Source organism: Pan paniscus, chromosome 4 (genome assembly GCF_029289425.2).
Source record: "Pan paniscus chromosome 4, NHGRI_mPanPan1-v2.0_pri, whole genome shotgun sequence".
NCBI classification, from domain to species: Eukaryota; Metazoa; Chordata; class Mammalia; order Primates; family Hominidae; genus Pan; species Pan paniscus.
The window spans coordinates 45,465,395-45,491,666 of record NC_073253.2 but is presented as its reverse complement, the minus strand read 5'-3'; the positions used below and the strand labels follow the sequence as shown (position 1 = coordinate 45,491,666).

Sequence of the window (26,272 nt, the reverse complement as noted above, 5' to 3'; positions counted from 1 at the left end):
GAGAAACTAAGAAACTTGAATATTATAACTGGAATATGAATTTGGAAAATATTTAGATGTTCTCATTTATTCTAATTCAATACTTTAAGAAAGGGCATGGCTTCAGTTCTGATTCTGCACAATTTACTGGTAGATTTATGGGGAGGAACCCGTTTGGATTTGTTTCAAAATTTAACTTAAAATATTGCTGACTGGTTTTTTTGGGGGTTCATGTCAAGGTTTTTCTTCGTGGTTTTGTTTTGTTGAGGTCCTGGGAAGGTCCATGAATATTTGGAGCATGAAGTAGATCTGTTGAAAACAAAAACAAATCTTGAGAATGCTACTATTTTTTGAAAAATACTAACCAATAGGCTTCTGATGTTCATTATTTAAACAAGATGAACTGAAAGAATGTTTGTCAGTCCATTTTGGATTGAAAAATGTCAGGTTCTTCTTTTTTAAAGTTTGAAAAAGCATCTCCTTTACAATGGATTTTTAAACCCAAAGTGTACCTTTTCATCCTCTAAAAATGTAACTGACACCTGAGGTTGGGAGTTCAAGACCAGCCTGACCAACATGGAGAAACCCCGTCTCTACCAAAAATACAAAATTAACCAGTTGTGGTGGTAGGCACCTGTAACCCTAGCTACTCAGGAGGCTGAGGCAGGAGAATTGCTTGAACCCAGGAGGTGGAGGTTGTAGTGAGCCAAGATCATGCCACCCACATGGGCAACAAGAGCAAAACCCCTTCTCAAAAAACAAAACAAAACAAAATGTAACTGATGTGAACTTGGAACTATTGTGGCAGAAACAGTTTCTGGTTGTGCATTTTTGATTGGTGGGGGAGGTTTTTAGAGAGGTCACATTGAAAAGTCTGAAATATCCAAGAGTGCTCAGCAGAGCTTTTCCTGTAACTTGAAGGTATATAAAGCTGAAAGGCAGAACATAAAGAAGAGGTGCCAATGGAAATTCTATTTTAGGGCCATCCCTACCCTTCACCAAATGGGTAATTTTTAGTACACTTACCAGGTTATATTACTGTGCCAAAAACAGTGTGGTGGTTTTGAGTGTCTTTTTTTTTTCCACTTGGTTAACTACTTGTAACCTAATGTTTCTAAACCACAAGAATTCAACTAAATGCTTTAGACTATGAATACCTCTTTACCTTTCTTCATCACACGCACATGCTCATTCCCTAATGGCAACCTGCTCATTCCTTTTAGCCTTCACCCCAGTAAAGCTGGTCATTTGGATATTATCTTTAACTGAATTGCTTCATTTTTGTTAAAAATTATTTAATGCAATCACAGAAGATGTCTGTTTATCAGAGATCTATTAAAGTAGCAGCTTTTAAATCAGATGGATCTCAAAGGCTCTCTGTGCTTCAGTTTTCTCATCTAAAAGATGGGCATAGTAACAAGACCTTCCTTAAAGGAGGCTAAGAGAATTACAACCAGAAGATGCCAGTGAAATCCTTAGTAAGTGTCCAATAAGCAAACCATGGGATTGTCCTAAGTTCAAACAGGCATCTTTCATTGTTTGGACCAGGGCTTTGCTGGGGCGGTAGGGTTAGGCAGGGACACTGAGATGTGTGTCCTTGGAGAACTCTGAGAAGGAGTGGGGCAAGAGCTCAGTAGCTCACTCTCAGGGAAGCTTCCAGTCTCCTTTAGCTTGTCACAACTGCAGAACCATGTTTTCCTTTTCAGATCAAGAAACAATGTCTTCAGTCTCCCTTTCTCCTGTGCCTATGCTCAAGCTCCACACTGGCCCAGAGCTTCCTCCTTCAAGTCAATTCAAATAGTTACACTCAAGTAGCAGACAAAAACAAGCTTTCTCTTCATTTGTTAAATTTTTAAAATTGCTTCATCGTGATAAAATACACACAACATAAACGTTACCATCTTAACTATGAAGTGTACCATTAACGATATGTTAAGTATACTCACATTATTGTACAACCAATGTAATCTCCAAAACTCATCTTACAAAACTGAAACTCTGTACCCGTTAAACGACTCCTCATTTCCCCCTCCCTTATAAAAGTCTGACTGTTCTTGATATCTTACGTAAGTGGAATCATACAGTGTTTGTCTTTTTGTGACTGGCCTATTTCACTTAGTATGATGTCCTCAAGGTTCATCTATGTCAAAGCATATGTCAGACTGTCCTTCCTTTTTAAGGCTGGATAATATTCCATTGCATGTGTATTTCACATTTTGTTTATCTACTCATCTATCAATGGACACTGGAGTTGCTTCCATTTTTTTGGCTACTGTGAATAATGCTCTATCAACATGGTGTACAAACATCAGTTGGAGTCCTGCTTTCTACTCTTTGGGGTATATATTATACCTATAAGTGAAAATGCTGGGTCATATGGTAATTCTCTTTTCAATTTTTTGAGAAATGCCATAAGTTTTTCCACAGTGGCTGCACCGTTTTACATTCCCACTGACAGTGTTCTCTTCACTTTTATGAGGTGGCCACTCTTTCAGAAGGAGAGGCACTCTGGGTAAGATATGTGTCTAGAAATAGAATAAGATCAATCAGCCTTGATTCACGGAAGTGTCCTGTTCCAGCACCACCTTGCCAGGTGAAGTGAGTCACAAGCTCCCTTTCCGTTTCATTGTCACCGGCGGAAGGAAGTGATAGAGGTGGCTTCCAGCCATGCTGGGATGCCACATGCGTTTGCTGCTTGAGGAGGGACTTCCCATCTTTCCCTTGCTCTCTTTTCGCATACCTACTGCTAGGGCGCCTCTGACATAAGCCCACCTGCAACTTCTTCCAGGATCTGCTTCCACTTTGCCCCAGGAGCTACTTTTCTCTTTATCATTTTCTTTCATAGGATCTGAAAATGGTCTAGCAAAAGGTTGTTTCTTTGTTAGTCTCATGTTCTCGTGTCCATGTCAAATAGGGAAAATGGGGAAGTTAATTGCTGTCTCTCTCAGGAGCTCAGACCAACATAAAAATAAGACTCCTGAACTTAGAGCCTGTTTTGTCCACAAGATTATCCAACCTGCAGCAAGCACCAGAACTTGCCTGAGATCCTGAGATCCTAGTCACCTGGACATACACCAAGATCTAGCATGGAAGAAGGGAAACCTGCATCAGGAGTTCAGAGAAGAAGGATCAGTGAACTAACCTTAGCTCCTCCCTTTCAAATATCCACCCGGAAAAACAAAAATCTGTTCTCACCCTAGGCCACAAAGCTTGATGCTTAGGAGGCAGGCAGCTCGGAGGTGTGTTTCACCACCTGCTGGTTGCATGACTGTGAGCTCAGGACTTCACCTTTTTGTGCCTCAGTTTCCTCATCTGTAAAAGGGAGACAAGAGTTGTATACCTTATAGCATTCAAAGCAGTTTTATCACCTCACAACAACAAATTCTCTCACACTAGAGGCTATTAATCATCCTAGCAAGAGAAAAAGAGAAGGATCTTCAAAATTCAAATTTGGTTCCGTGTTTAGGTTCCCGTAAACAAGTCCAACACATTCTCCCTCTGCATCTTTGTTCAAGTTGTTTGCCTCTGTTGGTTCTCTCTCATGGTCCTCCTCCCGATCTTCTGCCTCTTTCTTCCCTTTCTTTTTGTGGGTTTAACTCTCCAGGCCCATAAGGATCTGTCCTGCCACATCTCTTATTTGAGATGCTCATTTTTGCTCTTCTTTTTACTGTGTCCTTCTCAGAGCTCCAGAACGATTTATTTTACATTACCCATTAAGGCAGGCACATTGCTAGGCGCTCGCTGGAGACATGTGGTTGATGCTTTTTGAAGAATGCAGAATGCCTGGCTTAAAGAAACCTACTTTCTTAGAAAAATTCCAGCTTAGAGCAAACCACCTCGTGATCACCCGCGTGGAATCTCGGGCTGAGCAATGTGGTTTGCAGATCCCTGAGCAGGGGCCTGTGAAATCTGGGAAGCAGGCGTGTGCTGTGCGCAGAGGCATTCCAATAATAGTTTCAGATGCAGAGGATGGGCGGGCTGCTGTGACTCATGTCCCCAGCGCACGCACGTCTCCAGGCAGAGGGGACGTGGGCGGGGACGCTCACCCTTGGCCGAGGGGAATTACCTGGGGAGGCCAGGAAACAGGCCCCGGAGCACAGACAGGAGCCTGGCGTGCACAAGGGCAGCCACGCTGACTCACACAGGAAGGCAAGAGGGCGATGACCAAATTTGAAAGAAGCAAGTCGTCTATGTCAGGGAAGCCCTTAGAGAAACAGGAAGCATGATCAGCTGGTTTCAAGCTCAGAAAAGGAAAATTCAGTGTGTCCCCATGCCTTTGTTCTCACAGAAGTTTATCAAGATGAGACTCTGCTGAGCCTAGCACTGTGGTTCTGAGAAGTGAGAGTCAGCTACCTCCTCCAAGGGGGCCTCCACAGTGAGAGTGCACACAGTTGTCCGTCTGCAAGAACTGTTGGTACTTACCATAGCAAACATGTACGGACAGGGCCTCCACCTTCAGTTTTGTGGGTTGTGACCAGCCAAAGGGTGGCCAGCCGAGGGAGGAACTCTGCTTCCCAAGTCAGGCACCAGCCTGAGCCAGCCCAGAGGAAGGGACATCTTTTTCTAATGTGTCTACCCAAATGAGCACACCCCTCTCCAATTACCACAAAGACACCCTGCATGCTAGCTGTGGCCCTGTCTACAGAACACTTATTATATTCCAGACTCTGTTAAGAATTTGGTACACATTGTCTCATTTAATTCTTACAACGAACCTAAGAGACGGATTCTTTTTTTTTTTTGAGACAGAGTCTCACTCTGTCACCAGGCTGGAGTGCAGTGGCACGATCTCGGCTCACTGCAACCTCCGCCTCCTGGGTTTGAGCGATTCTCCTGCCTCAGCCTCCCGAGTAGCTGGGAACTTCAGGTGCGCACCAGCATGCCCAGCTAATTTTTGTATTTTCAGTAGAGATAGAGTTTCACCACGTTGGCCAGGATGGTCTCAATCTCTTGACCTCGTGATTTGCCTGCCTCGGCCTCCCAAAGTGCCGGGATTGGGGTTCTTTTATTAACTCTGTTTTATAGATGAGGAACTGTAAGCACAGAGAGGGAATCTGCCTAACGCCACACAGCTATTTGTATCAGAATTGAAATTTGTACAAGGGCATGCTGCCTCCTAGGATGATTTTGTTTAGAACCAGATAATGATGATGATCATGATTTCAGTCTTAGGTAGTTGAAGCTTCCCTGTGTTCTCAGGGATGTCTCAGTCAGTCTAATACGCCTCTGGGGTAAACAGAAAACGGTGGAGTGTTGGAAAGTTCTTGGAGAGGTTGGCTCCACCTGTCCAGGGCCAGGCTGCCCCAGGGCCATGTGCCCTGGCTGAGTAGCCGGCCTCTCTTCTATGCTAGAGCTTGGTATATGCCCAGCTGGCTAGGATCTCTGGATTTCAGGATCTCAGACAAGTTCTGGTGCTTGTTGCAGATTGGATAATCTTGTGGACAAAACATAGGCTCTAAGTTCAGGAGTCCTATTTTCATGTTGGTCTGAGTTTCTGAGAAAGACAGCAGTGAACTTCCTCATTGCAGCACAGGGCACTTCCTCCGGCAGCACAGGGCAGGGATCCCCCTAACTGAACATAGGCTTGCCACCACCCTATTTCCCCAATGCCCTGAGTGTGGTGGGACTTCTTGCTATGCAGAAGATTTCTGTATAATTCTCCAGGTAATGACAGACAGGATAACCTGCCACTCAAATGGAGTTGCCACTTCAAGAGAAACAGCAACCTTTAGTCCAGAAATTCTAAAGCATCAATCCCCTTAAAATCATATTCTCAGCCCAGGATTGGCATGCTAACAAGTTCCCAGGGAGTTTGATACCCGTAGCTGACACTGAAAGTCCTTTTGTCCGATGAAAGCTAACAATTCTAGTATCTTGGCTGACCATCACATCATTTAAGGATCATTTTATTTTTAACAAATAACTGGAAAGTTGGCTTGCAATACCTTCAGGTGAAGGCTTTGGGGGGTGGGGCCACCTGTGATGACATGAATTGCCCTGAGGAAAATCATAGGAAGAAAATATATAGGTTTGAGTGACCTGGGCCATATTTTTGGGGCCCAGTGGTTCAGCAAATCTAAAGATTTTCATATAGAAACACAAAACATTTGGAAAATGAGAGTAGATAAGGATTTGTGTTTCAGAAGGGCAGCTTACACCTCCAAGTTCAGGGATGAAAGGTTCTTCAGGCCAGAGGGTGCTGTACTTTCTCTAATTTCCCACCCAGACTCCCTCCTTCCTACAAACATAGCAGGCACGACCTGGGTTTTGATCTGAAAAGCATCACACAGGCTTGTGGCCCAGAAATGTCTGTCTAATCTTCCTGACACTTCATGCTTCTGTGGCTTTCCTTTGGCTCTGGAAGAATTGGGAACTGTGAGACAGCCCACCTGAAGGGCTAAGTCCCTGAGAGGGAACCCCTTAATCTGTTAGCCCTCTGCCATTTTGGGACGGATTTCTTATCAACCCTGGCAGCTAGCTGAGATAATCAAGGCAGGTAAGGAGGCGGTGCCTGGATAATGGAATGGGAGAGGGTTAATGAGATCTGATAGGACATCGGGAGGGGGGCATGTGGATGCTGTTTCACATGCCGGAGGCCAGGTCTGCTGGTCTGCTTACTTCCTTTATCCTTCTGATTAGAGCGGGAATGGTCCCTGCCCTCCCCACCAAAACCATGAGTGCCCTCCCCACAACTTGCCCCATTACTTAGACTCAACACTCTCTAAGAATCCAAACAGCTGACCACATCACATGTTCTGGCTTCTTTCTGTTTTAAAGGAATGAGGGCATGTGTGTGTGTGTGTGTGTGTGTGTGTGTGTGTGTGTGTAGAAGGCATGTTGGGCTCTATAGCTGCAGATTTCCTTCCCTTGGGCTCTCTCAGCTTCTACCAGTTTGAACAATCCCAGGAACTGCACACAGAAAAGACAGCTGGCTATGAACATCCTCCCCATGGGGAGACAGCTCCCAGGTAGAGCTGAAGCTGCAGCTGTCATCCTCAGAAAGGAGCTGTCTCCCTGCCAGATGTAAAGCCCAGACCTTGACCATCTCACAGCAACCTGAATTTCATTTATTGGGTTAGCTGGGCCACAACAGGCAAAAAGTAAGGAGAACTGGCCTTCCTCTGCTTTCCTCCTAGCTGTGAGCAGACACACAGGCTCCCAAAGCTTGTTGGAAATGAAGGTAGACAGTGAAGTTGGGCAAGGGACAGCCTCTTTGTGCCTCAATTCTGTCAAATGTAACACAGACCACTTGACCATAGAAGTTCCCTCTGGTTCTAAAGCTGTAAAACTCTGTAAGATGTTACCACTGTTAGTCTGGCACACATTTAGAGGTATGCATGTGTAGAGAGACATTATACAGGTGTTTAACTTACATGAATTCAACTAAACAAGTTCTGTCTCTTTTGCATACTTAAAAATAAAAATGCTGTAAAATTATATTTTACGTACACATACACAACGTTATATACTTATACAAACATAATACGGGGCAGGGTTATATGCCCAAAACCTTGTATAACTAACTATACTTTATCAGTGACTTAGGTTTTTTCTAATTTACCTTTGATTGCACTTCACTTTAGAACCTAACCCCACAGAAGGTGAGATTCCACTGTAATTATTACTGTGTTGCTAAGGAGGCAGTGGAGTATAAGGAGAAAGATGTGGGTTTAGGAGACAGATTGAGCTGGATTTGAGTCCTGGATTTGAATCTCGGCTTTGTTCTGTATTAATTGTGTGATCTTGGATAAGTTACTTAAGCTCTTCCAAGCCCAGTTTATCATCAAATAGGAAGAATAATGCCCATCTCGCAGGATTATTGTGAAGGTTAAATGAGATCATGTATGTAACACTTATTACGTGCCTGGGACAGTGTATCACTCAGCATATGACATTTATTACACATGATTCAGCCCACATACATTTACATATCTAACACTATTTTATACAGCAAAATCAAACACTTCAGTAGTCATTTACGCACAGCAGAAAACTTCTCTGATGATCTGCAGATCACACTTTCCCAAGATGTGCTCCAGATTTCGCAGATGATTCTGTGGCCATATAAATTTGAAACATTTTACCTGTTATATACTTCTCCTCGAGACTCATGATATATTAATGTTAAAGGGTCTGAGAAGTCCCACAGCAAAAACACTTGATTAACTTGGTTTATCTCAGCCCTCTAACACTTATTAAGATCCCTAGGATCAGGTCCCTAGAGTCCAAAATACACTTTGGGAAGTGTTTTCAAGTGACCTAGGTCACTGTGGGCACAGGTTACTCTAGCTTCCAGAAACCCCTGGCTAGGCAGATGGGCTCAAGTGTGGCTGTTGGGTATCTGCATGAAGAAGGTCAGTATTTCTGGGTTTCACTGGTATCACAATCACCTGGGGAGCTTTACAAAAATGTAGATTTTTTGGCTCCACCTCAAAGTTGCTGAATTAGACCAGAAGGTCAGAAGTGTGCATTTTAAATAGGCATTACAAGCATCGAGCTAAATTTTAAGATGCACTGGGTAGGTGCTTGGAGTTAAATTCAAGCAAGTGGTAGGAAGAAGACCTCACATACTTCTCCCTCTCAATCTCCAAGTTTCTAGAACTAATTTAACATGTGATTCAATGGACTAAAAGGATTCTTTCCCTGCTTCTTCACATGAACAGCACTAACGGGCAGGTTGGAGGGCTGCCATCAACAGAGTTTAATGTAGGTTCCTTTAATCAGATTGCTTTCCTCTTTCTAGCTTGCTGAGACCCTGGGCCTCAGGGAACGGCCATCTTGATCTCTAAAGGAGCTGTTTCTGCCAAAGGAGGGTGTCACTTGGGAAAACCACACTGTGTGACCTGACTCTCAACTACAGATGCTTCTACACAGAAGTATTCAGATAATGGGTGGCATTGAAGGAGAAAGCCACAGAGAGCCACAGAGAGCCTCCGGGCTGGAGGTATGAAAAGGGACAGTATGTTTTCTAACTATGGGAGAGGGGTATATTAGAAGTTGATTCTATGCTTACGAACCTTTCTGTTATTACTATTAGTAGTAGTAAGACTCTCCTTGAAAACCAGTAGGCTTAAGTCCTTGTTCTAACCTTTCGGAATGTAAACGGGTCTTTCCAGAGGTGAGATAAGACCAGTCTCCAGTTTTACAGAGATGTCTTCAAGGTCATGGGTCCCATAACCCAAATGCAAACATGTGCCTCTGGAGCTAACCTGAGAGCCTGTCTCAAGATGTAATTGTTTGTTTCTTAAGGTTGTGGGAGATGTATTATTGTTATTTCTTCTGTTTTGCTGCATAAATTGTGTAAAATTTCATTCTGACCTTGTAGCCTTTTGCCAGCTACCATATGTGTGTGCTGTGTTGTGTGAATTCATAAATCAGTGTTGCTGTTGTTTTTTTTCCACAGTGATGTAGAGAGGTCTCTGTTTTTCGGCTAGACTTTGAATTCCCTAATAGTAGGAATGGTAGGTTGGACTTCAATTGTACTATTCTAAGCAGTAATGTGAGGTTCTTAAAATTATGAAGACAGGGTAAATTCTACCTTTGCTACAGCCAATGGGAGCTATCTGGGGGGAATTGAGGGGGAAGGAAGAAGGAGCTTGTGAGCCTGGAGCACATTGAGCAAGAGCATTAAGAGTCATGGTGGGGAGTGGGGATGTGAAGACCCTCCCAATGTAATTGCCCAGTGGTTTCTTCCTGCCCACTGCACAGGCAAAATCAATCCACTGAGACTGCAGTATTGCAGTAGAGAAAGTGTTTAATTGATGTGAGGCTGTCACATGGGAGACTGGAGTTACCACTCAAATCAGTCTCCCGAAAGGCTCAGAGGTTACGGATTTTCGAGGATAGTTTGGTGGTCAAGGGACTAGGGAGTGGGTATGCTGATTGGGTACACTCAGTGGGTATTGGGGATACAATGATAGGGGTGTGGAAAATGGTCCTTATGTGCTAAATCCATCTCTGGGTAGGGGGCCATTTGACTGGTTGAGTGATGCATTATGATTCTGGGTGAGGTCAGTCTGAAAAACATCTCAAAAGACCAATCTTAAGTTCTACAATAATGATGTTATCTACAAGGGCAATTGGGGAAGTCACAAATCTTGTGACCGCTGGTCACATGACTCCTAAGCAGTAAGAGATTATAGAAATTATACCTACATTTTAACAGAATTCAGCCCCTTACATAATTGTAATCTTGTGGCCTTTCATTAGTCTTACAAAGACAGTTTCAGCCCCTGAATATGGCACAGATCAGTTTCAGGGAGGGACTATTATTATCCTTGCTTCAAACCTAATTTATAAACTAAGTTCCTCCCATGGTTAGCTTGGCCTATGCTCATTCCTGGGCTTTTTTATGTTTAACAAATTTGGAAAAGTTACTGGAGATTCACAGGAATTTGATTCCTCTCCAGGGATGATCTGCTTTGTAAAATGCAGAGGGAATGGGACAGTGGGAAAGGCTGGGGCCCTCAGACCACTCCCTTGCCATCCTCTTCTGGCCTCTTCAAATGCTTGTCAAGCAAAATTTCTGGTTGAATCATATGGCTTTGATTGAAAAAAAGGAGGTTGGTATGTGGGAAAAGAGCAAAATTTTTTTTACAATGGCATTGTCACAAGCTTGATCAAATATACCAAGTAACCTTCCCTTCCAAGAGTAATTAGTCAAACTCTTCTCTGTTTGACCTCCACTTCACTCCACCACCACACATGCTAGCTGTTGTGTTTCTCCATTTGGCATGACACAGGACAACTGGTCAGCTTTCCGTATAAAGGAAAGATAATTTTTTGCTTTTAGCTAACATTTCCCTTTAAGGAACAGAAAGAAAAAAACAATTGGGGTCCCATGTTCCCATGGCTTCTATCCACTTTCCATTAGGCACCCCATGCACCTGCTAACCAGAACTCAAGCAACACTTTTGGACCACCATCGTGTTGCAGCTGCCCCCCATCTGGGTAGCTCTGTCTTGAGTTTCTTCCTGTTCCTTGGCTATCTTTGACACAGTGACCCATTTTACCTCTTTCTGGCCAGAAGTGACTGTTCCTCAGTGGGGATGAATCACTTTGTACCCATAACAATGCTGGCAATCCCCAAACAGCAGACACTTTCCACTTGTTCAAAGTCCCTGAACAGCCTTTGAAGGAAACTTAACAAACAGTTACCCCTGGGTTAACACCTGGTGTGAGGCTGCATAGCTTGAAATATAACTTTATAAACCACTTCAAAGTTGCTGGAGATACAGGTTTGGAACAGAAAGACCATTTCCCTCTAACCACTACAGCATATTTCCTTCCAGCCAAGCAGTAAGCCCCAATGTAACAGCAGAATTCCAGAGTCTTCCTGATTTAGCACACTGCCATTTTGTCATGGCTCGTTTTGATCCCTCTCATTAGTCGGCCCAGTGTTACCATATCCAATAAATCAGGTATAGACTGGTTGCCTCCCAAAAGAAAGAATTTGCCTTTATTTTCTGCACCACACAGAAGCAAGCAGTAATTTATACACTGCCTGGAAACCAGTAGCACAAACACTGATAAGTAAATGTTCAGCTGAAGCCAAGCTCCCCCTACTATTCGTGAAAGGAACTTGGATGCCCACTCTCAAGTGTCAATCATCTTGAATCACGCTGCTGTTGAATTTAGCTAATTTTTTTTTTTTTCCAGAGTAGCATCTCTCGTTAAGCCAAATGATGCCTTTGGGCACATTTTTCCTTTAAAATGTTTTACTGTATTTGAATAGAAAATAACTGAAATAGGAAAAAAATGTAAGTCTATTTGGGTGGTTGGTTATATAGCCAGGGTTAAGTGTTTATATTTTAAGTTACTATTTTTAATCAAAAGTTTCCCGATAATTACAGCCTAAAGGAAACCACAGTAAAAGTATTAACCAGAAATTTACTCAATGTAATGGATAATTACCAAAGAACAAATAAATCATATTTAGGAATAGGAAAGAAAGAAAAGTGACCTTGTTAAAAGCTGTCAGCTTCACAGAGGTGAACGTCTTCTCCCCACTCTCCTCCTCCACCCTCCTTGTCTCTCCTTCCCACCTCAGCCAGGAGCTCAGTGACCTTCTGCACTTCCCCTCCGTTTCTATTGAAACTTGCCCATGGGAAAGATCCAAAACTCTTTCCATTATGACATAAATGATTGATAACTTACATGTTCCATGTTTTCAGATTATTCATTTATTTTAACTGACTGGAGAATACTTTTGACTAAAGAAAGAAGCTGTAACAGATGTCTTAGCAGCCAGACGATGGGTAAAGGATAGTTTTTGTCAGTAAGGATGGTGGTACTGGGGCATTGTCTTCCAAACCTAAGTGAGATTGTAATAGAAGTTTTGAAGCTATTAATGAAATATATCAACAAACATGAGATAAAACTACATGGTTTGACAGGCATATTGTTTTTTTTTTAATGTGTTCTAGGAATTTCAGTGGCTTCACCAAATGGAGTCAGTCCGACATGTAAGGTTTGGGCATTTGGGAAAATGAGCAAGAATGAACATTGAGGAGATACACACACACATGAACACTTTAAGAGAGTGTACTGTAGTCTTACAGTAAGTGGGTAGGAGAGGAATGGGGCAGAGAAAGCATCTGAGGTTCTTGGAGGACCTTGAAGGACCTGGGAACTATAGGACTATCAGACCCAAGGCCATTGCTCTGGGGTGCTCCAGACATCTGGGGAGGAAGAAACCTGGAGAAAGGCTGTAATATTAGGTAACTGGCAGGACATGGTGACCTTTTGTGAAGATAATTCCCAAAGCTATTGTTCTCATGTTAGAGACCAAATATCTCACTGTTCTGAAGAATCAGCCCCTGCCTTCCTCTCATCTCTCTCCACCACCTCCCATCCCCACACTAGCACTTTGCACTCCAGCCAAAGGCCTTTGTACCTGAATCACCCAATTTGAGACACTCTTACATTCCCCTAAACTTCTCTAGTTAACTCCTGCTAATCCTTCAGGTTTCAGTATGACAGTTACATCCTCCGAGAAGCCACTCTGTCTCCTTGCACAAAAAAGACTTCGTTGTTCTCACAGATCCTGTACTTTGCCTTAAAAACTACTGGTTTATTTGGGAGGCTGAGGTGGGCGGATCACGAGGTCAGGAGATCGAGACCACCCTGACTAACATGGTGAAACCCCGTCTCTACTAAAAATACAAAAAATTAGCCAGGTGTGGTGGCGGGCACCTGTAGTCCCAGCTACTTGCGAGGCTGAGGCAGGAGAATCGCTTGCATCCGGGAGGCGGAGGTTGAAGTAAGCCGAGATCACACCACTGCAGTTCCAGCCTGAGCAACAGAGTGAGACTCTGTCTCAAACCAAACAAACAAACAAAACCTACTGGTTCTGCTTTGTAATTATGTGTTGATATGACCATTGATATATGTCTGTCTCTCCCACTGCTCTGCACACACTGCAAAGATGGGATCATATCTTGTTGGTTTACCTTTGTGTTCCCAGTGTGAAGCACAATGTGTGACATATAATATGTGCTCAATAAATGTTAATTAATTATTTGAATGAATGAATGGTACTTCTCATCAACGCAGCTCAGGAGAATCAACAAGCTGTTTAGCCTTGAGTAAGTGGCTTAATCGCTCTAAATTTCAGTTTCCCTATCTCTAACAAAGCATTAGTAATAGCACCTATTTCCAAAGTTGTTTTGAGAATTAAATGAAATAATGCATGCAAATCACTGAGTACAAATCTAGTATGCAAAACACAATAAACGTTTATTATTATTACTGTTACTACCTGCATCTTTGCACCAGCTTTCTCATCTATAAACTGATTGTTTTAAAGTTTCCTTCGGCTTTAAACAGGCTATGACTCCTACCTAATCCTAAAAGAAAAGTTCTTTGTTCTCTGGATTTGTCAATCTGGCAACTCTAACCATCAATATATTAACATTTTTTTTCCAGTTACAAAAATTCTGCAGGAACCAGCAATGATTCATCAACTTGTAATAACATGCATGAATTTAAGACATGGCCATAATTATTTTATGAACTTGCATTTAATGTACCAAAGTCTTCACTGTTCTCACAAGATTCTGGGAAGTGGAAAGAGAGGGTGATTTGGAAGGATAAAGCTCCTTTTCATCTACATACCTAAAGAGGGGTGCTTTTATTTTCCTTTTGATGATCTTACAATAGGGTATCCTTGAAAAAGAAAACCAAAAGTAAGATATTTGTATTACACAGCCAAAATATTCAAGAGACCTGTGTTCCACTTGGCACTTTCTAACTCTATTCTGTATCTTTCTGGATTTCAACCCACATGAAAGAAGCAATATTTGTTACCTAGTAACTGGATAAACTATGTGTGATATTTAACTTCAAGTACAAAATATTATCTTCTATGATCTTACAGTGTACTGGAGAGCTTTATGTCCTTTTTATGCAAGAGAAAGCTGAGGCTTCCTGGAGGAAGAGAATGACGTGAAGCCCACACAGCTATCCAGAGCTGAAACCAATGCCAAGCAAGCTCAAAGGTTTGGGCCTCATGATTAGACACCCCACTTCGCTTTGCTTACCTGCCAAATCCTGTAAGTGTGAGCTATACTTCATGTTTGTTTCCCATAAATACATCCTTATTGATAATGTCAATAAAGTAAATTTCATCACCCACTTGGAATGGCTCCGTCCTCATCCCGGCAGTATTTTGCCTTCCAGAAGAACAGAACAATGCACCATAGTTTCCAAGTGCCTTTCATTTGCCACTGGGACCTTTGCTATTTGGATCATACTTCCGCCTTCTCAGACCTTAACAAATAAAATATCTTGGTGCAAGCAATTTTCTCTGTAATGGAGGGAATTGCAATGATAAGCAACTTTTACCCAAATTCCTGTGAGTTTTCAATGCTTTATTTTAGGTTGACCGATGCTGTGTAAAAATGTTTCAATGACATCTAAAGCCAGAGGGCAAAAAAGTATCAAGAAAAACAATTATTAAACCCAACAACCAATGTATGTGTAAAGTAAAAAGTTTATATATAGTTCACCAAGCATCAATACTATAGAGTTACGGGACTTTCAGCAACCCAGTAAGGTAGCTATGGCAGGTCTTATGATTCCCATTTTACAGATGAGGAAATTGAGGTCCATTCCGATTTTTTACTCAAAATCCTATGCTAGAGTTAACAATCCCTCAAAGTTCTTGAGTACCTTATTTATTACTGTTATTGTTACTCTTACCATTTGAAACCAGAGGGGCATTCACCTAAATTTTCATTTGCATGAGCAATCAAAGAAAATCAGAATTGGAATCACCTGCCAACATTTACTTAAAATAAATGTACTTATTATTTTCCAGACGTACTTTGGACAAGTTATTTTAAACACAATTGTGCATCAGTAAAAATCCACAGGAACAATGAACACTCCACAGGCTTCTGACTGAGAAAGTGAATAGGGAGCAGACCTTGTTATGGTGTCAGAATGAAAACAATGCCCGGGAAGGCTCCAATACTGTTCCACAAACAAAACTAAGGAAATGGGAGAAGAAAGAAAAGTAAAGTATATTTATGTGCTGCAGGTCTAGCACTCCAGCAGGAAATTCCGAGTGAGAGCTCTCACCAGTGCCCTAGCCCTTGACCCTGAGGTCGTGGGGTTTTTGGGTCCAGCCAGGCATTGGTTGGCCACATCCACAGACTCCAGAGTCTTAAAGGGCCTGGGCCTCACTTGCCTCTCCCGTGTGCCCCAAAACCTGGCCACTCTGTCTGAAGGGTAGCCTCCCTTCTTGCTTTCACAAGCCTGTGGATGGCTGGTTTAAAGCAGGAAGAGCTGCCACTCTCCCTTCACACTTTACATCACCTCTACGCAAGTCATTCACTGATTCCTGCCTTAGTAGGTGTTTAAATGAAGTGGTTGTTGCCTATTGACTGAGAATGGACAGCTTGAAGAAACATATGATGTGCTTGACACACACTGCAAGTATTCCCTAACTTTATTACCTAAGAATCACTTGGGAGGCTCATTTACAATGCAGATTTCTGGATCTTATCCCTGGAGATCTATCTGGTAGGTTTGGAATGGGGCTGCAGCCCAGGATCTTAATCAAACAGCCCAGGTGATTTTATGTGGGGAATCTAGGTTCATATTTGAAAAATACCATAGTAATTGTGAAATAATTAAAATAATGAATGAATGGTAGCATTATGAATGTCAATAGATGTTTCCCAAATTTGTCTTACCAAAAGAATCACTGGGACTACTGTCAAAAATACTGATTCCTAGGCCTCCCCTAGACAGACCTAGTAATCATAATCTCCAGAGAAGGTACCTGGGAATCTAAATTATTAAACAACTGCCCCCAATTGAGTCTTCTGATCAGGCCCATTTGGGGAATACCACTATAGGCTGTGGTCTCTGCAGTTCTCACAGCATTCGTTTCTTGTTCTTTGAAGCAGTAACTTGGTGTGACCACATTCACGCAGGTACCCAAAGCTCTTATTGTCTCAGTAAAACTGCTCCTTCTGTGCAGTACCATTTTAGAAAAACTTGGACATCTCAGTCAGACCCCAAATGATACTTCCAATACATAGCCTATAACTGTAGATCCAAATGAGTTTTAATAAAATCAGATTTCAAAATATTCAATAATTGATACAGCATGAGCGCCAACCAATGTGGATAAACAGTAGGTTGTCAATAACCTGTACTTACCTTCTATTATTAGCCCCCAGTATATTTTAAATGACAGTTCTCAATTGTGTCAGCCTCCTAGAGCTTAGGAATACTGATTTATTTTCAAGATCCCCTTCTACTTTATCTCTCCCATCCCTATTAAAAGAGCTTGAGATTGGTAAATATCTTCAAAGTAATGCTTGGTAATTGTGCCTGGGTTTGGTTAATATATTTTCCCCTGTTTAATTTGTTGCATGCTCCATGCCCTGACATCTTATTCCTTACCAGACCAGAAGTTTTCAAATGTGCAAGCCTATTGTGCCTGGGGAAAAATGTTGAACTTTTGCCTTTGTAATAAGATATGCTCCAATTACCAACTTTAGCAATTTAATATAGTTGAATAATAACTGAATGGGACACTTTGTCACTCAGTCATTATTCAAGCTCCTACTAGGGGTGGAATGAACAGTTGCTGGAGGTCAGTCTATTCCTGAGGGAGCTCAGCCTCGCAAATCAACACTCTTGAGAATTTTTTAAAAAGCGATGTTATAAAAAATAATTCTAGGAAGTACAAATCAAACTATAGATTTGTAAAATGCTATAAGAGCTTGGGTTCCATTTTTAAGAATGGCACAGTGTTTAATGTTAAGATAATTTTATATGTGGAATGCATGGTGGAGAGATAAAGCAATCACCTGGATAATTCAATCTAAGAAGCACTTTGTGGGTGGAGATGATACAGATAGATGAGGTCATTTTCGCCTGGGCCACAGATATTACACATTTCCCCTCACCCTACATTGCACGTAGCCTCACATCCAGAAGGTATTCCAGTACCCATGACAAGCTTTAAGCACCTATATCTTGCTTTGATGTGCACAAGACATTTCTGCTGAGAATTGCAAGGTCTCTTGTTTGTTTATAGCAAAGTTTGAAGAAGCCAAGGGTGTTTATTTGTTTGGTTTAGGCTCAGGTTTGCTTGTGTGTTTTTTTCAGACGTACTGTAGGGCAATATTTTTCCATTTTGGGACTAAGACTTATTTGCCTATTAAGAGACTATTACATGCAGACTTTTAATTTATGTACTTAGTGCATATAATGTTCCTAAAGTCTCAGGAAAGTTAATCAAGAAAAAGTCAAGGGCAGGCTTCAGGAACTAGAATGTAGTCATTCAGGAAGGCCGTCTCTCCCTCTAGAATGACACTTTGTTGGGACGTGGCTGAGCCACAGAGTCTGGGGCCAATGATGGCCACCTCAGTATCAGAACAAAAAGCAGCTCTAAGGAAAGATGTGGCACTCTTCCAGGACATCCAAGCCCTGCCTCCTGCAATCCAACAACCTCGTTTTACTCTCTGTGTGGACATTACTACCAAAGAGGTCATAGAAGCTTCCTGACCTCATTTCTCTAAAGCAAAGGAAGGATCTCACCTGCTATCTAGACCAGAAACATCCTTCCTAGGGATGCTTAGAGGACTCAGAAGAGTTTCAGAATAAGTTCTGGAAAGAGTTCTGGAAGATGTTGGGGCGTCCTGAGAGATATGTACCCCTTCAACAGGGGGCTGAAGATCTCATGGTAGTGCCTCCCCATCATTCACCTGCTCTCCTCCCCCTAGCCCACTATATGCCATCCCTAGGGTTCTGTAAGCCACAAACCAGGTTGAGGGACAAACTACAGGTCAAGAGAAGCTCCAGATCTGGGGCTAATAAATTGATTTAGGGGTTTTACAATTGTTGATATACTCTAGGACAGTGATTCTTCCTCCTCCTCCTCCTTCTCCTTCTTCTTCTTTTTCTTCTTCCTCTTCCTCTTCCTCTTTCCTTCTCACATGGATACAGATGTAAATTGAAGAACCCTTTTCCTAAATCACTAATTTTCTCATATCCACATTCTGATTAGATATCGCATGGCAGGGACCTTTCTCCAAGCCCTAAGAATGAATAGAAATCTAGATTCCCTCAGAGTCCAGCTCAGGAGACAGCACTGCTTACCCAGACTCAGTGGCCCTGATCCAAAGAATACTCAGCTTTTGTTCCAATGGAACCAGTATCCCCCTTTCCTTGCCCTGGCCCACTGCACACCAGGTCTTAGAGAAAACAGGTAGATTGATTTCCCCATAGCGGAGCTGCTGGGAGAAACTCTAAGCCATGCTTCAGTGAATGGAAGCCTCCATCAGCACCACATCTCCCTTGAGAAGCATCTGGAATGATCTTAGTTATTGTCTTTAGCTATATCCAAGCTGTGGCCTTACCTGACTCCTCAACTTCTATCCTTCTGAGCCCAGCCTGGTGGCCATACCCACCTCAACAATCAGCGCCAACCCAAGTTCCCCCTTCTGACCCATCCCGTCTTTCCTTTCCTAGGGCCGCTCTCAGCCTTCGCTTCTGATTTCATATACCCAACCAAGCCTTTGTCTAGCCCACCATAGCTGATTATTCAGGCTGAACATATATCCACTGGCTCAATCCAGGCCTATGCCCATCAGGAAGGCCTAACCCCATCCTAGGCCCTTGTGCTGGCGCAGAGCCTCCAGTGTCTGTTGCACAATTTGGGCACCACAGGGAACACATGACTGGCATCCACAAAGACAAAGATGGAAAATATGAGCCATCCATTTGGCAACAATGTTGGCATCTTCCTAAATTCGTGCTGCCAAGCTCTGACCAGAAAGATCTTGGCCTGTTTACTGCCCGATGCAGTCAGTCCAGACTCAGGGTGGCTCAGGTCATGGTGGTAGAGCCAGCTATAATGAGATTTAGACATGCAAGAAAAAGACAGAGAAAGGGATCCAGACTCCATATCAGACACAAGCTAAAGGGAACACTAGAAAACCTTCATGAAATCAAAGAGGGAAGGTTTTTAAAATTTAGTAATTGGCCAAAAATAAACGTTACATTCTGCTTTTCTTTTTTATTTGGTTTTCATAGGAGAAACTGTTTTCTGTCCACATAAAGTATGTACGATCTTTTTTCCAGAATAAGGGAAGCAGGAAAATAGGTGAAGAATATCAAGTAACTGGAGGATGGTGTGCGTTATAATGGGGGAACAGCTGTGTCATTTGCTGCCTATAAAGTATTATTAATAATTTTGTGGCCAAAATAATTTCAAAAGAACTTTAAAGAGAAGACGGAAAGAAAAGAACCAGTGCATACATTGATCTCATCCTATGCTCCCCCCAAATCTTTCAAGTTAAGTGTTATTTCTCCCACCTTGCCAACTGAGGCAGCCTCAAAAAGGCTAAAGGATTGCTCAAGATTACAAAACTAAAAAGTGATTGAGTTAGGAAAGGATTCCAGTCCACCAGACACAAAAGCTCACAACTGTCAAGGATTGTCACTAATTTAGACAACTGTCTTCTCCCTAAAGTGTATACTAAAAGAAGTTTATCAGCATTCCAAGACGATGTCATCAGAGAGACAGCATGGTCAAGTTACCATTGAAGGAGTCCTTCCAGTCCATTTCCCAAAACTAAGAGTTGAAAGGTGAGTTTTGTAATTGGTTCGCTTTGAATAGATTATTTATTTTAAGCCGCCTGGTCTGATGATGCAATAAGCAGGGGAACAAGCTTGGTTTGAAGATAGATTTCTGATCTTCTGGGAAGTGTTTCTACTTTAATAAGCTTTGATTCCCCAAGGAAATTCCTAAAGGCATTCAGTCACAACCCACTGGGCTGCCAGGTCTCTGTAAATACACACATGCGTGTGTGCACACACACATACAGGAATAGATAATTTTGTAGTCATGACAGAGAATGCTGCTGACAGTAAGCAGAGAGGAAACTATTGGGGGGTAAATTTTTCTTCTTGCAACTTGAATCCAGTGGTAGGGGGTTCACAAATTAAGTGATGATGGACAGATTAAGAGGACAAAAGATGGCTGGGCATGGTGGCTCACACCTGTAATCCCAGGGAGGCTTAGGCAGGTGGATCACCTGAGGTCAGGAGTTCAAGACCAGCCTGGCCAACATGGTGAAACCCCATCTCTACAAAAAATAAAAAAAAAATTAGCCGGGAGTGGTGGTGCATGCTTGTAATCCCAGCTTCTTGGGAGGCTGAGTCAGGAGAATAGCCTAAACCCGGGAGGCAGAGGTTGCAGTGAGCCAAGATCGCACCATTGTACTCCAGCCTGGGCAACAAGAGTGAAACTCCACCCCCAACCCTCCCCCCCCCAAAAAAAAGAGGAGAAAAGACATGATTTATTTATACTTACAGGCAGGAATACTCAGTAATAAGTTACTCACCCATTAGCCAGAGGAAAAAAGGTTATATACCAAACTTAACCAAGAAGGAGGGAGAGTGGTTAGGGAAAGTATGGAAGGTTCTACTGGACTTTTTTTTATGCTAGTGGAAACGGGCAGTCTATTTCCATGTCAGCTGAATTTGTAGGACACTTCCTAGGAGGAGGGTTAGTGGCAGCTGTATTTTCTGGAGACTCTAACTTAATCAGATAAGAGAATTTCAGATAAGATTTCTTTTTGAATCTTCTTTAGCTCCAACATTTTCATTTAAAAATTATCTTTATATCACGTCTAGGGGTCCAAGTGGGTCCCCACATGTCCTTCATCTGAAACTGTTCTGGACATTTCACCAAAAAAAAAAAAAAGTGAGTTTGATTGCTGTGGAGAGTGATTGATGTTAGAAATTGTGAGGTAAGAGATCTGCAAAGGGACAGAAAAATGAAGATTAAAGGTTGGAACCAAGCAGAACCAATTTCTGAGTATAGAAGGCAGCCAGTCCAGTCGAGAAGTTTTCTAGATGTTGAGTCTGAAGCCTCTTGAGTGAAGATGGTAGTGAGAATGTCACAATAATGGTTATTTGCTGGAGCAGGGCATGGAAGGTGCACATGTTCTGGTAAACTTGCTGGGTATCCCACATTGTTGTGGTGGTTATCAATCTTTTGAAGCTATATCAAGTTGTCCAGCTTCAGCACTCAGAGCTTCAAGAAATGGGCAGTGCTAGTTCTCAGTGATAACAAGTCAGGAGAATGGGGGAAAAATGAAAGTGTTAATTATTGACAAAATGTGCAAGATGGTAGAATCCAGTTTAGAAGAGACGAAAAATAGCTCAAAGACAATGAACAGAACGACAATCTGCTAACTCACAAGGGGTGTTATAATTTTCCATTGAAACATAAAATTTCTCTCTACAATCACCTCCATTTTTATAAAAGATAAAGTAAGATTACTCTTATTTACAAAATAAGCCTAGCCTCATTAAATATGTCCTGATCATGTAATAAATGAAGCAAGAATTGTAATTGACCACACAGGCCTTTTAAAGTTTGCTTTGCTGGAAGTTTTATAAGGAATCTCAGACTGGACTTTTAAAAGCCTTTCTCGGCTAGGAGGCCAAGCCAAGAACTTGTCATGAGAACTTTATCTGCAGTACCTATAGATTTGGGTGAAATCCTCTCCTGTTGAGGTATCCAAAGCATTCTAAAGCTCCTGGGCCTGCCAGGAAGTAACCTTCATTACTCATCTGTGAGGCGGGGGACACTGTAAGCCAGGTACAAGGTCAGTTTTGCTAAGAGGGCTTTGTGAACAGTGGCTCCACAAAGTCAACCTTAGTTCCTTAAAACTGCCTGGTCATGTCTGTTTCTATGCACATCATTCTCAAATATGACATTTCAGTTAAAGCCTTGGTGATATAACTAATTTCCTCAATTATGTCCGGTTACAAGGAGAATAGATACTTATGGAACCTGTGCAAAAAACTGTATCGCCATAAAAATAAGAATATTCAATATGAGTTTCTGAATTCTGTAGGGATTAGGTAGGGAGAAAAATATAAAGTTTCATTCTTGTTTGTAAGATATAATCTACTAAATTGTCAATTATAAATAGGTTAAGAGAAAAGAGAAAGGAATTCCTTATATTCAGAAAATGGAATATTAAAGAACCAGCAATGTTCCAAACAAAAATACAACCCATAAAAATTATAATCAATCTTCATCAGTTCATTCAGCCCCAGATGATAACTTATTTTTGTTCTGCTCTATCTTGGGTTAGCAGTTTTATGAACCCATCAGCCTCTCCACTAGAATTCTGGAAATTCTTACTCAGTCCAGTGGTATGATCTCAAAGTCATTTATGCAGAGCCATCAGAATCCTTTACCTTGGATAACCAGTCATTTCTATGGGTCTCTAAAATGTTCCCTTTTCTGAAGATGATGCATTCTGCCTTACAGCTGATTGTAAGAGCTTTCAGGAAAGCATCAGAATAAAACAATAACTCCCTGTCAATGAAAAAAGACAAAATGGCAATGGCTAAAAATTTGATGAGAGTTTGTTATAAAAATAATGCAATTGACAAGGATATGTGGTTGTTCTGATGACATAAAACATTTAAGATAGTAACTGGAATTATGACTACTAACATTATATTAGGACATATGGACAATAAGCGTTTTAACTCATATACTTTCTGACGTACTTATATTCATAGCATTTACCCATACAAATATAACATAGGGAAGGTTAAGTATATCTTCTCATTGGATAATTCTTCCCTTTTCTAATGTCCTGACTTCTTTAAAGTATCAGCAAGCATCATGAGATAAATAGGAGAGGCTTTGGGATTGATAAGAAATATAGGTGGGCTTTGGGTTATCCTTAGAGCCCTATTACTGTCTTTGTAAAGACTTAATTAGTAAGGTGAGGGCAGTATTTTTAATTCTTCAAAGAATTAGGGGACAGTGTGTTAGTCTATTTTGTGTTGCTATAACAATATCCGAGACTGTAACTGCCCAAAGGGTTCTTCTTACCTCCTGCTCAAATAGTGATGATTTATCAAGACAGGAGAATTGCAAAGGAAAAAGGGTTTAATGCACACACAGCTAACCAAATGGGAAACATGAGTTTTATTACCCAAATCAATCTCCCTGAAAATTCAGAGACTAGGGTTTTTTAAGGATAATTTCATGGGTAAGGGGCTAGGGAGTGGGGAGTGCTGATTGGTTGGGTCAGAGATGAAATCATAGGGGGATCCAAGTGGGTTCTTCTTGCTGTCTTCTGTTTCTGGGTGGGATCGCAGAACTGGTTGAGCCAGATTACCAGTCTGGGTGGCACCAGCTGGTCCATCAGAATGCAGGGTCTGAGAGATATCTGGAACACTAATCTTAGGTTTTACAATAGTTCTCTTATCCATAAGAGCAACTGGGGAGGTTAGGAATCTTGGCTGCATCATATCCTGAACTATAATTTCGAATCTTGTGGCTAATTTGTTAGTTTTAAGAAGGTGGTCTGGTCCCCAGACAAGAAGAAGATTTGCTTCAGGAAAGAGCTGTTATCATCTTTGTTTCAAAGTTAACCTATAAACTAATTCCTCCTATAGTTAACTTGGCCTATGCCCAGGAATGAACAAGGGCAGTTTGGAGGTTAAAGGCAAGATGGAGTCAGTTAGGTCTGATCTCTTTCACTGTCACAATTTTCTCACCATTATAATTTTGCAAAGGTGGTTTTATAAGTGAGTAATTAATAATAAACAGAAATGTATCGTCACACAGTTCTGGAGGCTGGGAAGTCCAACATCATGCTGCTGGTATCTGACAAGGACCTTCTTGCTGCATTATCCCATGGTGGAAGGTGCAAAAGCAAGAGAGAGGACAAGAGGGGGTCACACTCATGCTTTTATAAGGGGACCAATACCACCCATGATGGCCTAATTATCTCTTAAAGGTCCTAACTCTTAATACTGTTACAATGGCAATTACATTTCAACATGAGTTTTGGAAGGAACGAACATTCATACCATAGCAGATAGCCTCAATAATAGCATTAAGGAATTGGCCTACCTATCCAACTACAATATTTTTAAATTTGTTTCTTTATATTGGAGATAAGATTTCCAACTAAGGTGGAAACCAAGAGATTTTCAATGATCCAGGACTCTGGATTTAGAGCTATGTGTCTTTGGAATGTTTTTATAAGTCATTCAACAAAGACTTTAGGATGTATTCCTTTCCTCTGAGTACATTGCTCCACTTTAGCCCAATTAACCTTCAGAGTAGGAGGGAAGACGGAAGGGAAAACATCTTTAATAGCTCCTCTCAGGCCCTGAATATCAGCCTCCAACTGGGCCATTTGCAGGAGGAAGATGGTGGTGCAGGGGAGGGGGAGAGTTTATGGTGAGTGTGAATTTCAATTTTTGTTCTAGACCTGATTTCTGTTCTTTAGTTTTGTTAAGGGAGTCTTTTAGGCTAGCTGTGATACTTTTTTTTTTTTTTTTTAATGTCCTTTCATTCTGATCCTCCCATATTGGTAACAGGACATTTGTTTAGGATGAGAGCTTTCTGAAAATCCTCTCAAATTTAAAAGCTGTTCCAAATCAAAGGATCTGCTGTGTGGCCATTGATGATTTAGTATCTCCAAAGGTACACTTTTTCCAAAATGTGACTCATAATGAATAAACCTATTTTACAGCTTAATCGTGGACACAGGAAACACCCCCATAGAGGGTGCAGAAGATGTAGCTCCCATGATACAAAATCAACTCCAAAGACAGCCAAAGAGAAGGAAAGCAAAGATCATCATTGCTATAGGCAGTAAGAATGATACTTGTGAAAACTCCTATCTCCGGTTGCCCATAAAAATGATATGACTTTGATCATGTACCTGCGAATCCATGACTCTGGGCAGATAATACTGAGATGGGACTTCTCTCCACTAGCAAGACAATAGGAAAGAGAACTTAGACAAACCCCCTTAGCACTGGCAACAGTCAGCACGGTGCCAGCTGAAAATGGGATGCCCAGGATACCCAAATTTCTCTTCAGTCAACTACAAATGCTTGAGCCCCAACCTGACAATTGGCTGCTTCTGAGCACAGACCAGACAATCTGCACCCCACAGCATGCGGAAAGCCAGAGAGTGAGCACTCTGACTGAATCCAAACCAAACTATCAGGACACAAAATGAGACAGAAAGGACACAGGAGCTATCCCTGGGAAGGAAAAGATCTATTTTAAAAAGTATTCAAACCAAATCACAATACAGTTAGTATAAGTTCTGAGTGTTTTCTCCCACAAATCTAAATCTTGGGAAGAAAAGACAGAAAGATGCTCTTACCATCCTCACTTGATGGGATTCTGAGCAGAGATCTGGGAACCTGGCTGCTAAGAAATTTATCTTTGTCAGCATAGTCAGAGATCCTGAAATCTTAGCTGCACTTTCTGGAGGAGCAGAGTCCCAGCCATTCCATCCACATCACCAAAACTATTGGGAGAAAACTTTTCCTCATCCAATTTAGTTCCAGTGGTTGAAGGCCCATGAATTAACTGACAATAGACAGATTAACAGGAGAAAAGATAGGCGATTTACACATACACAGGAGTTCTCAGAGATAATAACTCACTCAATAGCCTGAGATTAAAGGGTTCATATACAAAATTTAACAAAGGGGAGAGGGGTTAGGGCTTCAATAAGAAGGTATGGAAGGTTCTGTTGAGGTTTTTAATGCTAATAGCAATGGACACTCTGTCTCCCTGGCAGCGGAATTCCAGGAAACTCCCTCAGATGGGGGTTAATGGCAGCAGTATTTTCGGGAGGCCCTGCTTTAGTCAGGTAAGTGCAGTCGAGATAAGACTTTTTTCTGTATCTTCTTTAGCTCAAATGTTCTCACTTCAAAAATCTTTATGCCAGCTCCAGGGATTTGAATGAATCCCCAC

The 26,272-nt window shown here is 41.8% G+C and overlaps 1 long non-coding RNA gene across 1 annotated transcript; it reads right to left on the bottom strand.

Moving 5' to 3' along the window:
• On the bottom strand, positions 1–25,785 carry LOC106634772 (uncharacterized). Its single transcript, XR_001338144.4, has 3 exons — positions 25,674–25,785; positions 3,175–3,291; positions 1–288 (listed from the first exon to the last, which is right to left on the bottom strand). It is a non-coding gene; the product is annotated as an uncharacterized LOC106634772 (long non-coding RNA).
• Positions 25,786–26,272: the final 487 nt, after the last annotated feature.